The following is a 13094-nucleotide window of genomic DNA, read 5'->3' on the forward strand; positions in this document are numbered from 1 at the left end:
TCTTTCTTTCTTTCTTTTTTCAATATTTCAATACAATTTAGCTATCAGTAGTCTATTTTTCCCTGAAGGAAGGCAGTAGAGGATCTTGTGATGATAGTGTACCAAACTTTCCTCAGCTTGCTGTATAATTCTTGTGAGCCTTTATTTGTGTAATCAAAATAATACTGTTTTGAATCATTCATCTTTTTGAATACTTGAGCTTTTTATGTCCCAGTTTATAATAATTCAAGAGGTATGAGACATCTGCCAATGTGAATTATATAATCTCATAGTTTTTACCATTGTGGTGATAGATTTTTAAATTATTGGGTCTATAATTTATCTTAAATTATTCATTCCTAATATTGGATATACTTACAAACTTCACTCAAAATCAAATATCTCTTTCAGGATATTCACACAGCTGTGACAATTTAAAATATAAATCACTTTTTGATTTATAATTTTTGTTATTTCTACAGTCAATCAATCAATTAATCTATAGGTATTTATAAAGCTTCTATTTCAGGTATTTAGTAACAGATATTTAGACTTAAAACTCTGGCCTTCCAGGATTATTCATATGGGAAAAAACCCTCTGATTAACCCACACTTTCAATAAATCTTCCAGCAGGTTGCTGGTTGCTTGCCTTTGGTGAGTGGGTACAGCTATAATGAAGGCCCCAAATCATTTATCCTGACAAAGGAACATTTCTCAAAGAAACTGATGGGGTCTTCCTCTCAGCAGCTAGGGAACTTGTAGGACTTGAGACCCTGGAAGCTTTATCCCTTCTTTGTGTTGCTCCTTCCTTTTTTGAGGATAAAAATCTAAACTTCAGCCACGTTAAGGAGATTTGCATCTTTTGTGTATGGTGATGCCTTTCTGAGAACCACATCCTCATCATCCATGTGACAACAACACGTGACCCAATTTTTGCCAAAACTCTATGTAGCACTGGAGATGCAATGATAGGAAGGCACTGAATTATGCATCTCTCAAACACCAGAGGCATACAGGATTGCAACTCTCCTTAAACATTTGGTATCAGGTATTTTCTCAAACTTTATTGTCTTAAAAAAGTGATTGAAGACCCCAAGGACCTTTTGTTTTGAAACAGATGGTAGCTATTTATATTTATCATATTAGGAAAAAGTGCTGAGAATTTTTTGAAATTTTATTCATTAGTATATTTACAATAACAATAACAAGTCCATTACAAGTTAAATGTGGCACCCTAGAAGCCAAAAGAAGTGTATCAATAAGTGTATCAATCAATAAATGTATCAGTTTGACATGTCTGTTGAATAGGGTAAAATCTGAGAGGGCTGAATGTGGGCCATGAGATTTAGCAACCTGGAGATTATCTGCAATCTTAATACGAGCAATTTTGGCGAAACAGTGAGAGTTAAGGCCTGATTACAGTGGGTTTCTGAGAGAATGAAAGGAGAGAAACTGGATAAACTGAGTATAGAGCACACTTTCCAGCTGTTTTGTTGCAAAGGCTAGATAAATAGAGTGATAGCGGGTAGGAGGAGTGAGTCTCCTAGAAGGGGTGTTTTTGGTTTTTACTTTTTAAGATGGAAGAATTAATAGCATGTTTGTGTGCTGATGAGGATGATTCAGTGAAGAAGAGAGTTGACAGTGTAAGAGTGAAAGAAAGAACTATGGTGGACTGATGCCCTTGAATGGGCAACAGAATTTGGGATCTACACTTGCGGAGAGATTGGCTCTAGAAAGACCGCAGAAAATTCTTCTTCCAAAACAAACAGCCAGGAAGGCAGAGTGAGTACAGGTGCCAGTGGGTGGGTGAGGAGATGCAGTGGTGGGAGTCTCGGCAAGTTCTCTTCTAATTGCTTCACCTCTTTCTGTGAAGAAGGAAGAAAGATCATGAGCTAAAAGTGATGATGGGCAAGTCAGTGTTAGAGGTTTAAAGAAGTAGGTGTGGACGAGTCACCTGGGAGAGTAGACCGGAAATGAACTAGAACAATGGTTCTCTAAGGGTGGTCCCCAGACCAACAGCATTAACATGACCTGGGAACTTGCTGAAAACACAAATTCCAGGCCTTACTTCAGACTTACTGAATTGGCAACTCAGGGATTGAGCCTATCAAGTCCTGTGGGGGTTCTGATGCACACGAAAGTTTGAGATTCAGTGGATAGATAGTTACTGTATGATTTTTGGGTCACCCCAACTACCTTGAATGTCAAGAATGTGCAAACTAATGACAGTCAGTGTATCGCAGGTTTTTCTCAAGCCACAATCAAGTATTTGTCTTTGGATAGTCAAAGAATTGGATTTACAGGTTATGGCCATTGTTCTATAAAAGATTAAATGATAAGTCTGTAGAAATTACAATAGTAAAGATTTTTATGGGCTGAGTTGTGTCTCCCCAACATTCATATGTTAAAGTTCCTCACTCCCAGTACCTTGGAATGTGACTATATTTGGACAGAGGGCCTTTAAAGAGGTAGTTAAGTTTAAATGAACTCATTAGGACGGGCCCTAATCGAATATGACTGCTGTCCTTAGAAGAAGAGGAAATTACAACACAGAGACACATAGAGGGAAGATCATATGAAAACCTAGGAAGAAGAGAGTTACCTATAAGCCAAGGAGAGAGGCCTCAGAAGAAACCAAATCCATCAACACGTCGATCTTGAACTTCCAATCTCTAAAATTGTGAGAAAATGAATTTTTGTTGTTGAATCCATCCAGTCTTTGGTACTTTGGTTATGGCCATCCTAACAAATTAATACAAAGATATCAGAAGAAGGTCTTATTTTCCAAACCCTTAAGGTAAAAAGGGCTGACTTACTGATTCAGTACCTTGGCCCACTGACTTACCCTCTCTAGTGTCTTTTCCCCTTCTATAAAAGGGAATTATGACAGCATCTACCTAATGGTCTATTGTGGAGATTAAGTGAGATAATTCGTGGAAAGCCTTTGCTCAGTGCCTAAGCTGTGAAGTCCTCAAAAATGTCAGGATGAGAAAAATGGAATCACCTCAAAAGAGACTGTATATGTGGCCAGGACAGTCCTCCCTCAGGAATCCAGTTAGAACTCAAATTGCAGAGACCCTGAGGAGTCAGGCCCTGCAGCTGTTGATTGAGCTGTGAGCTCCTGAGCCTCCTGGCAGTGCCCTTTTATTCTTCTCCAGGATTGATTTCTGAAGCAGCCGTAAAGGCCACAAGGCAGGGCTTGGACTCCTGGATTGATTTTCTGTGTTGACACAGCAGGCCAGGCCCTGTCTGGTTTATAAACTGATGATATATTATTTCCAGGTCTCTGATGAAACTGAACCAGGAAAGTCGTTCTTACAGGACCACGGGATTTTCTTTTGTCTGGTTTTGTTTGGGGGGTGGTAAGAGCAGGGAAGGGGGACAGGTCGGTGACTGAGAGTGATTCCTTTTCCCCTCTCAATTTTAGATGTAGCCATTTCAAAGTGTCATCATACTGGAAGATACTGTGAAATTGGCAATATGATAGTTTCCTATGTAACACCCGGTCTAGGCTTGGATGCTATTTCCTGAGAGGGTCATTTCCAAGGGTGGTGCTTTGTTGTATTTTTCCTTCACAAGCAGTTATTTGTTGATAATGGATTTCTATAAGCCAAATTATACCCTCCCTTTAAGGATCATTTTGACTGTGTATCTACAACACTCTTTTCAGAAAGGGCTAATTATTATTGACAGGGATAATAGAGAGAGAGATTCTCCCTGTTTTGGGCAATTAAATAACCTCTTGTCCCAGTTTGCTTCTCACAGATCTGTCGTTGAACCAGCATCTTTGATTTGTGTTTAAACTATGATAAAAATGAGTGTGAGAAGTCTCCGTTTATGCAAAGACCAGTACTGCTATGATCTTAAAGCCTTTTTAGAATTCTCCAGGTGTGCTGTTTGCGGATTGTACAGAGTATTCTTAGGGTCATTCCTTTTAAAGCCATCATCTGCAAGTGCCTTATTTGTCCATTAAGGTAGAGAACCAAACTGGTGGCTTACGGTTGAATTAACCCTACCATCTGTGAGAACTTGATTCATTCACTGGACTTTTCATGTTTGTCTTTTGGATGCATGTGACCTTGATTTACGAAGGATCTCAATCCAATATCTTTTCTATTTGTTCAAAACTTTTTCGAAGGTAGTATTGGAGTTTTAATTTTATTTATGGTGTTTTCTGTGGTGTGTAGCATAGTGTTTTATATCCACACATCTCTTTATATTTTCCTTTTTGATGTAAGTTGAAAATTACATTGTCTTACTCCTCCCCCCAATAGCTCAATAATTATTTCCACATCTTTCTATTCCTCTCAGATTTGAAATGCCTCCTTTGTTGTGTAGTACTTTCTCATTTATGCTAATAATGTATGTCAGATGCACGCCTACTTCTGTGACTTGTAGCTCTATTCTTTTATCAGTGCCATTCTGAGACTGAACCTAGACTATATTTTCATATATGGTAAGGATAGTCACCTATTACTCTTTTTTATCAAACCTTTTATTTATTCTGAGCTGTTTATCATTCCAAATATAATTTTAACATTGTAATTCCATATGTCATACTTACATATTTTTTAATTATAAAAATTTTCAAATGTAGGAGGACATCAGGTAAAAAGTAAAAACCTCTTTCATTTTTCAATGCCACCTGAGAATCAAACACTTAATTCCGTGAATGTACTTTTGGACCTTTTTCTATGTATTTGCATATTATGTATTTTCAAAATAGTTTAGGATTTTAGTTTTACATGAATTAGAATAACATACATACACATTTTTCCGTATATGTCTTTTGAGCAGCCACATATAGTGGCCCTGGGATACATCAGTGACTGAGACGAGCAGAAATCACTGGGCTTGTGGAGTTTACATCCTAGTGGAGAAAAGCAAAATTAACAATGCACATACAATTAAATCATTTAACGTCTTAGAATATGGTAAATGCCATGAAAAAGAAAACCAGAGTTAAAGGAGTAAGAAGTTCTCTGTGTTTAGGCAGGTGTGTCACAGTTTTAAATAAGATGGTCAAGCAGCTCCACTGAGAGAGTAAGATTAGAGCAAAGACTTGTAGGAGGTGTTCCAAACCTTGGTTTTAACACAACATATCTGGAAGGTTTTTCTCCTCCGTACATAAAGATTCCTTCATTCTTTCAATTATCATTTAATATTCTATAACATTTCAATGCTTCTTTCTTGGAAACTAACTAAGAGTACAGAAGATTTAAAGAACACAATGAATAACATTTATTTACTAGTTATAGAAATATGAAGCCCCAATTAAGAATATACATTATTTTCTAACATTATTGAAATATCTACAAATAATTTGCCATGTAACATGCATTAATCTTAATAAATTGAAAGCAAACAAAAATAAACAAAAAAAACTTTTTAGTTGATATAATTCAGGCTACATCCTTAAACCACAATGCAACAAATTGAGAAATAAATTTAGAAAGACAATAAATTAAGAATGAATTAAGAAATGAAATAACCAACTAAATTTATTTACATAGAAATTAGAAAAAAATTCATAACTGTTATAATTCTTTATTGATAGATAACAATTACAATCCCTTATTGGCTTTTAATACTAATTTTGATAATCAAAATTGATTAGAAATTCTTTTAAAATCAGTGAGAATACTACTTAATTCCTGTGAGAAACAATAAAAGCAATAATCAGAGTTAATTTTAAAATCCTCAAAACACTTATTTGAAAACAGCATAGTTTAAAATAAAGTATTATACTCAAAATCTAGAAGCAGAATAAGCAAAATGAAAGTAAAATGGAATTTTTAAAGAAAAAATAGTGACTGAATATTTAAAATATATATGGTAGTTTGAAAAGACATATATTTTAAATACTGTTTAATTTGCAAGTCTATTGAAGGAAAGAAGATATGGGAATATAATTACAAATAAAGAGAAACATTTTCTCAATAAAAAAGTATGGTCCAGGGGCCATAAAGTGAGGGGCCATAAACCAATTGACGGGAGACAGCCCAGTGGTCAAGCGGTTAAGTGCGCACGTTCCGCTATGCTATGGTGGCCTGGGGTTCACTGGTTTGGATGCCAGGTGTGGACATGGCACTGCTTGGCAAGCCATGCTGTGGTAGGGGTCCCACATATAAAGTAGAGGAAGACGGGCATGGATGTTATCTCAGGGCTAATCCTCTTCTTCCTCTTCAAAAAAGTATGATACATATATATGTACAATAATACATATGTTAAAAAATCTAGAATCCAAATGAATTGCATAGTTTCTAGAAAAATGTAAATTACTAAAATTGAAGTCGAGAAGAGTAGATAATCATAATAGATCAATTACAATAAAATAAACACCACATAGTCAAAGATAGTGCCTTAAAAAGACACTTACAAGCTTCTAGTTTTCAGGGCTGGCATGGTGGTGCAGCGGTTAAGTTTGCACGTTCGGCATCTCGGCGGCCTGGGATTTGCAGGCCTGGATCCTGGGTGGGGACATGGCACCGCTTGGCAAAAAGCCATGCTGTGGTAGGCGTCCCCACGTATAAAGCAGAGGAAGATGGGCATGGATGTTAGCTCAGGGCCAGTCTTCCTCAGCAAAAAGAGGAGGATCGGCAGTAGTTAGCTCAGGGCTAATCCTCCTCAAAAAAAAAACAAAAAAAAGAAAAGCTTCCAGTTTTCACTTGGTTCGTTAAAGTCACCATTTCCCACTTATTCTCTCAAACATGAAAAAGTAACTGGAAAAATAAGAAAAGAAAATGTAAACTCAATTTTTGTTGAACCAAGCAGACTGAAATTCCTGAGCAACAAAATAGGAGGAAGGTCTGTCTAAATCAGTCAGCATGAAACGGGAGTGGAGAAAGACGCCGGAAAGGAATCTCTGTGACTTCAGAGCTCAGGAAATGCCAGTAAAGCACACCTTTCTAGCATAAGCGGTACACCTTGTTGCAAAAGCAACATCTTTTTCTTTGCAACAACAGACCCAGGGCCTAGGGCCCGTCAGTGGGAACTTCCATGGGTTTGGTTCTGCAGAGAAGGACGGGAAGAAAGCTGCCAGGGGGATTTTCACAGACAGGCTGCAGTCGCAGGGAGCAGGATGCCAGCAAGGTAGAGGACAGGAGGAAAACGCACAATGTGAGCAGCTCTGCAGGACTGATTTTGGCAGACTGAGGAGGAGTAAGGCTGAAAAAACACACGCAATTATCTCTTTCTAGGCTGGTACATGACTCTGTCCCTTCTCTGTATATTCTGAAGATAACTGGTCCTGGATTTTTAGTCAAAATGAAAAAGAGAGTTCTAAAAAAGAAAAAAAGCTAGCATAGTATTTATACAAAGATACCATTTACTATTAAAAAAAGTAGAAAGAGCATAAAAAATAAATGGCAGATACAGAATATTCTCTGGAAAACAAAACTGTTTTTCACAGAACACTGCAAGTTGTTACTAAATATGTCATGTGGGATTTAAATATGATGTAAAGCAATTGTTTTCACAAAACAAAAGCACAAAGAAAATATACAAGAGGTTAGGATAGATACGAGAGGACTACGGAAAGAAATATGGCCTGGCAGAGTTCAGAAAGAAATAGAGGATTAAATATAATTACATCAAAGAGGATGAAATAGACATAGCACAAATGCACACACAAAAACTACACTCCACTGAAATGCAATAAATAATGCTAAAGGATACTGTGTGGTACAAAACAAGCAAATGAAAGGGAAATAAGAGAGTAAAAGGATTAGAGAGAAAGTTGTAAATAAAATAAACATAATCCTATCCCCACAAAAATAACTGAAATCATAGAACTGAAAATATACTTGAAAATATAATTCAAAAAACTGACTTAAATAAAAGAAAACTTAAAGTTACATATTTAAAGGACTTATTAGATCCCAGGAAGAGTTCAATATAAATTAGACAACAAGGCATATTCTATTGAAGATACTGGACTGGAAAGATCATGAAAGAATCCTCAACCAGGCAAAAAGTTGAAGTCTTCTCTAACAGAAAACACCAGGGCTGCCTCATTCGCTCCACAGTATCATGAAATGCAAGAGTTGGTTGAAGCAATGACCATAACCTCTAAAGAAGAAAAAGGAATGTGATTCCCTAAAGTTTCCACCCAGAAAAACTGTCATTCAAGTATAAAAGGCAATTAAAACTACAATGGTAACACACTTTTGCTCACTAGATTGGCAAAGATCAACAAGTTTGATAACAAACTGTATGTTGGCAAGAATGTGGGAACATGGCGGCTCTTATACAAAGCAGATGGCACGACCCAATGGCACAACTTCTATGCAGCGCAATATGACGAGATCTGTTCAAAGCATACGTACAAGTACCTCTGACGCAGAATTCCACCTCTAGGTTTTTTCCTCCAGAAATAATTGCACAAAAGTGCAAGGATCGAAATACAAAAATTTTTATGTAGTATTTTGGTTATAGAATATGACTGGAAGCAAACTAAATAACCATCAATAAAGAAGTATTTAAATAGATTATTACATAACAAAAAACACTTTAAACAAGGTAAGTAAATTTCTATTGTCAACGGCCTGATGGCAGCATTTTGATCAAGGCCAGATCTAGCTTCTGACTGTACAGTCAGGCTCCTATCAAGGTCTCCTTGATATTTAGGAATAAAGCTTCTATAAACATGTTTCTTCACTTTATCCTGAATGCCTTCCCTAACCTATGCTGCGTTCCCCTAAGTGTCCTTGTATTCTCTACCTTCTGATCCATCAAAACTGTATCTTAAGAAAGACTGGCAAATTCATTCTCTTTAAAGCACAATTAGCTCATAAAATTCACTGAGTAACTTGGGATTGTTTGATGTTTAAGATAAGACAACAATTAAGCCAAAAGAATTAGTTCTTAATTGTAGTCTCTGTGTCAGCTTGCCTGGCGATGAGCTGCTTGTGGGCGGTAGGTGGTGGTGGAAATACAATTCTTTCTATTGTTTCCCCAAATCTCATACTCTGCCGACTTGAAATCCTGGCCTTGCCCAGAAAATACGTGTTTGCATACACTGGGAGATAGAGAGCTTTTCTCTCTCTGAAGTTCTGTGAGGCGGTTCGTCCTCTCCCTTGGGTGCTTGTGTAGAGGCTTTGTTTATTGTTTGCTTTATGTCCCCTCTGCCATATTAGTGTTCCATACTACATTCAACAAATGGCTGGGGAATTCAATATAAGATTTTTGCAAATTCAATATTTTATGTGCAAATCATGTCTAAGCATTCTCCTGAGCATTACGAAGAACACTGGAAATTTTCCTGAGCTCTTCTCTCAATTTAAGATTTACTGGGTCCCTTCCCACCACACTCTCTCATATTTCCTCTTTCACTAGCCCCTATTCAGTGAATCTTTAATGTGGCATACCACCAAAAAATAGCATATGTGCTATCTCTCTCTGGCATTGCTGGTTTGAAGTTTCAGGGTTAACATTTTATGAATATGCTTCTTTGGTTACAATGTGTTGTATTCAGGAATATTTCTTTCATTGAACTAAGTGCTAGCTCTTCCACACACAAATGTTTTGTGTTCATTATTGGCACAAAATTATACTAACATGCTTAATTCTTTTAAAAAAGTAGATAATTAACATAAGTCAGTGCTTGCTAATAGGGATCTCCATTGCCCCTTCATGTCCACATTGGGAAATTAGTGGCTTTATGAGTGTTTATCAAGTTGTTCAAGATGGATTAAAATGATGCAATCTCACTTCTTGCTTCCTTGCTAAGGAAGCAGGCATTCTCAACTCCCATAAAGGAGGCAGCTCCCTTCCTGTCCTGGGTTTGGTGGTCTCTTCTCTCCTCTCTGGCTGTTGCCTTCAGTAGCCACTGGGCTTCATTCACTCACTTTCAAAATCTGGAACACATGTTCAGAAACGATCCAGTTTATAAGTCGTAGGTTAGATCATATGTTTTACTCTTAGTATTATCATTTTCTCCTTTTTCTCCCCTATCTCAAATGTCTTCACCTATGGTTTTGCTACCAGGTGGCAGTGCCTCTTGTGGTCTACTTTGATTTTTCTTTTACACCAACACCTGCACCACATTTCCGGTGACATCTTCTAGAGTGCCATTCGCTGGTTATGCATTCGGGGTTTACTATTTTGTGTGGTGGCTCTCCAACCAGATTCTAAGCATTTCCATGTAGCTAACACATCTTTGTATTCCCACTCCCACCCCACCCAACCTACAGAACCCACCACAGAGCTGTTGCTTGACCATTAGTGTCTATTATCAAGGGGATCACATGTGATCCATGCTTTCAGGAAGGGTAGGCAGGATGGCTCAAGAATTCTGCTGCAGGTAACACATGAGTTTCTGCTCTCCTCTGATTTTCCTTCCCAAACTTGGTGTTTAAACTGAGGTTGACAAATGTCATATCTGGTGGCTGGTCAGCTCCTGGGGAATGTATCTTTCCTACTAGGAACACAGGCATTAAAGAGGAGAAAATACACCAGGAGGCAGCCCAGATTCTTCTCCCTTTTGTGCTCAGATCCCTTAGAGGATGGATCAGAGTTGTAATTTAACCTATCCTAAAAAGAAAGGTGACACTTTAAAGCTGTTTTTTCAGGGTCCCAAACACCCATTGATCCAGAACCCACACTACTTTCACAAATCAAACCTACTAGTAAATCATTTCCTCCTAAAATATCAGGTCAGCTCTCTAATTCCCAGGGAAAGTGGAAATCTCATTGGATTTGAACTTTATGGATGAGTATTTTTTTTCAAGTTTGTGGGAAATCTGGTAAAATGAGATTAAAATAAGATGCACAGGAGTGAATTCTGTGCACAGCCCTGGAGCTTGTTTAATCCTACGTATATACACTTATTCTCAGAGGATAGCCTAGAAACGTAAGAAAGTGAGACCCATGAACCCCTTTTCAAAATGATACTGCACCTGCCTTTGAATTGTATCTTCCTGGAGGAAGATTATTTATTGAAATAATTGTAGAAGTTGACAATTTTTTTCCAAGAAAGTTAGAAAAGTTTTCTTTGTGTTTTATTCATAGTAGGAGGCAGTCTGAAGAAAAGGTCTCTGTTGACCTAGATTCGCTGTTTTCCTGTATGCCAATAATTCAAAGAACCCAAATTTATGCATCTGACACCATCTCATCATAAATAACAATATTCCTGCATATATAGTATAGAGCTCTTCAAGAAGTGCAAATCATTTCGCACACCTTTTCTCATTAGTCCTGCCATGCCATTATGCCCAAATTTCAGGGATGTGGAAATTGAGATCAAGAGAAGTGGGGTTAGTTACCCAAAAACGTTTCCTATGCTAAGTAAAGAGCTGAGGAATGAATTCCCAGAGTGCTCTTTGTAGTAGACTGCAGTCCTGTCCTTTCCCACAGCATCATTGGAACGTGTTCCTGCATAAAGCACCATAGGCTTTAAATAACTGAGAATACATTTGTAGGCCAATTAAACACCTATCTAATTTATTTACAGTAGCCACAATGTCTCCTTTGGAAGATCAATACCTCACCAATACTGAGCCATGAAACATAAATTCTTTTGGTTAAAAGAAAGCTGCTTCCCTTATCGATTTATAGAACTTGGCTGTTAGCATCATGGCCCTGCCATCTTCCCCCTTGGCATGGGCTTTGATAATTTATTTTGCCAAGGGCAAGATTTATACACATGAACCATTTTTATTCTAATAACGAATGCATTACTTTCTCTCAAAAGTACAGTGAAAAATTACTATGAAGTCATTACTCAAGTTCAGCTGATGGGGCTGGGGATGAGGAAATAGTCCTTTCAAGTTTTTTCTTTTTTCTTTTTTCTTTTTTATACTGTCTTGAAGCCGTCCTTCTTCCACAGGTGTGGGAAATATACATGCAAGCCATTCTATAAAGAAGGCTGTTTTCAGTCTTCTGAGGAGATGCCTTACTTAACCTCCGTTTGACCTTCCTATTTGGAGTGATTGGAAGGTTAAAAAGTACACTTCCCAGCCTCCTTTGCAGCTAGGTTCTGTCACTTAGATGCACGTGTATGAGATCCAGAAACCAGAAGTGAGGCAGGGGCTGGTTTCCTGCAGTTGTAGCAGATGACACGTAAGTTCTGACAGTTGTGCGGGACGCTAAGTCATGGGACAGTCGTCAGTGCCGTTGGTGGGAGGAGGCTGTCGTGGCTGGAGTAACAGGAATAGTAGCAGTAGCTGCTGCCTCATTTGGGTTTCATGTGCAGTGGTATGAACTTGAAACGGTAAGTCCAAGAGCAGTTCACTGACGTTCATTCCTCCAGCCCTCCAAAGATTTGTCAGCACACACTTGCCTGCATGAAGCCACTTTCTGCTCCTATGCTCTCAGTGGTTTTGGAACCTGACAGGACCAACAGCTGTTCTCCCACTTTCAAGTGCTGAGGAATAGACAGTTGAGGATTGGGTCATCACAGAGTGGAAGGTCAGGCATATTTGGGTCCAAATCCTAGTTTTGACAATTGGTAACTCTGAAACTTTGGTTCTATTTTTTTTCATCAAAAAATGAGTCTAAGAAGACCAACTTTACAGGAGTTTTGTGAATTTTATAAGTAATAATCTGTATAAAACACTGAATCAATTAGGTTGATTTGGTTTTAATAATAATATTTTTTAAATGCTTTTATTAAAACTGGTTTAAATAATAAAAAAATTTATTGTCTCAAGTAATTGGGAGTTAATATGCCGGATGAGCTCCAGGAATGCTATGATCTGTGGCTCAATGATGTCAAAATAGTTCAGTGATGTAAACAGCTCAATGCCTATTTTGAAAATAAAATTTTATTGAACCACAGCTACGCCATTCCAGTGACTTTTGCACTATAGTAGCCAAGTTGAATAGTTGCCATGGGAACCATGGACCATCAGGTTGGCAAAGCTAAAGTATTCACTTTCCAGCCCTTTGTAGAAAGTTTTTTGACTCCTAATACATACAGTGACTCTACTGTCCTCAGCAGTAATTTAATCCTAAGGATGGATCCCTTCATGTCCACAAAATGGCTGCCAGTGGCAGTCAAGGCTGCATGCTTCCCTGTTTATAACTAGAAGGATGGAGAAAGAGAGAGAGGGAGAGAAAGGAGGAGAGGGAGAGAGAGAAAAAGAGAAAGAGGGAGAGAGGGAGAGAGAGACAA

This window comes from Equus przewalskii, chromosome 24 (assembly GCF_037783145.1).
Source record: "Equus przewalskii isolate Varuska chromosome 24, EquPr2, whole genome shotgun sequence".
NCBI classification, from domain to species: Eukaryota; Metazoa; Chordata; class Mammalia; order Perissodactyla; family Equidae; genus Equus; species Equus przewalskii.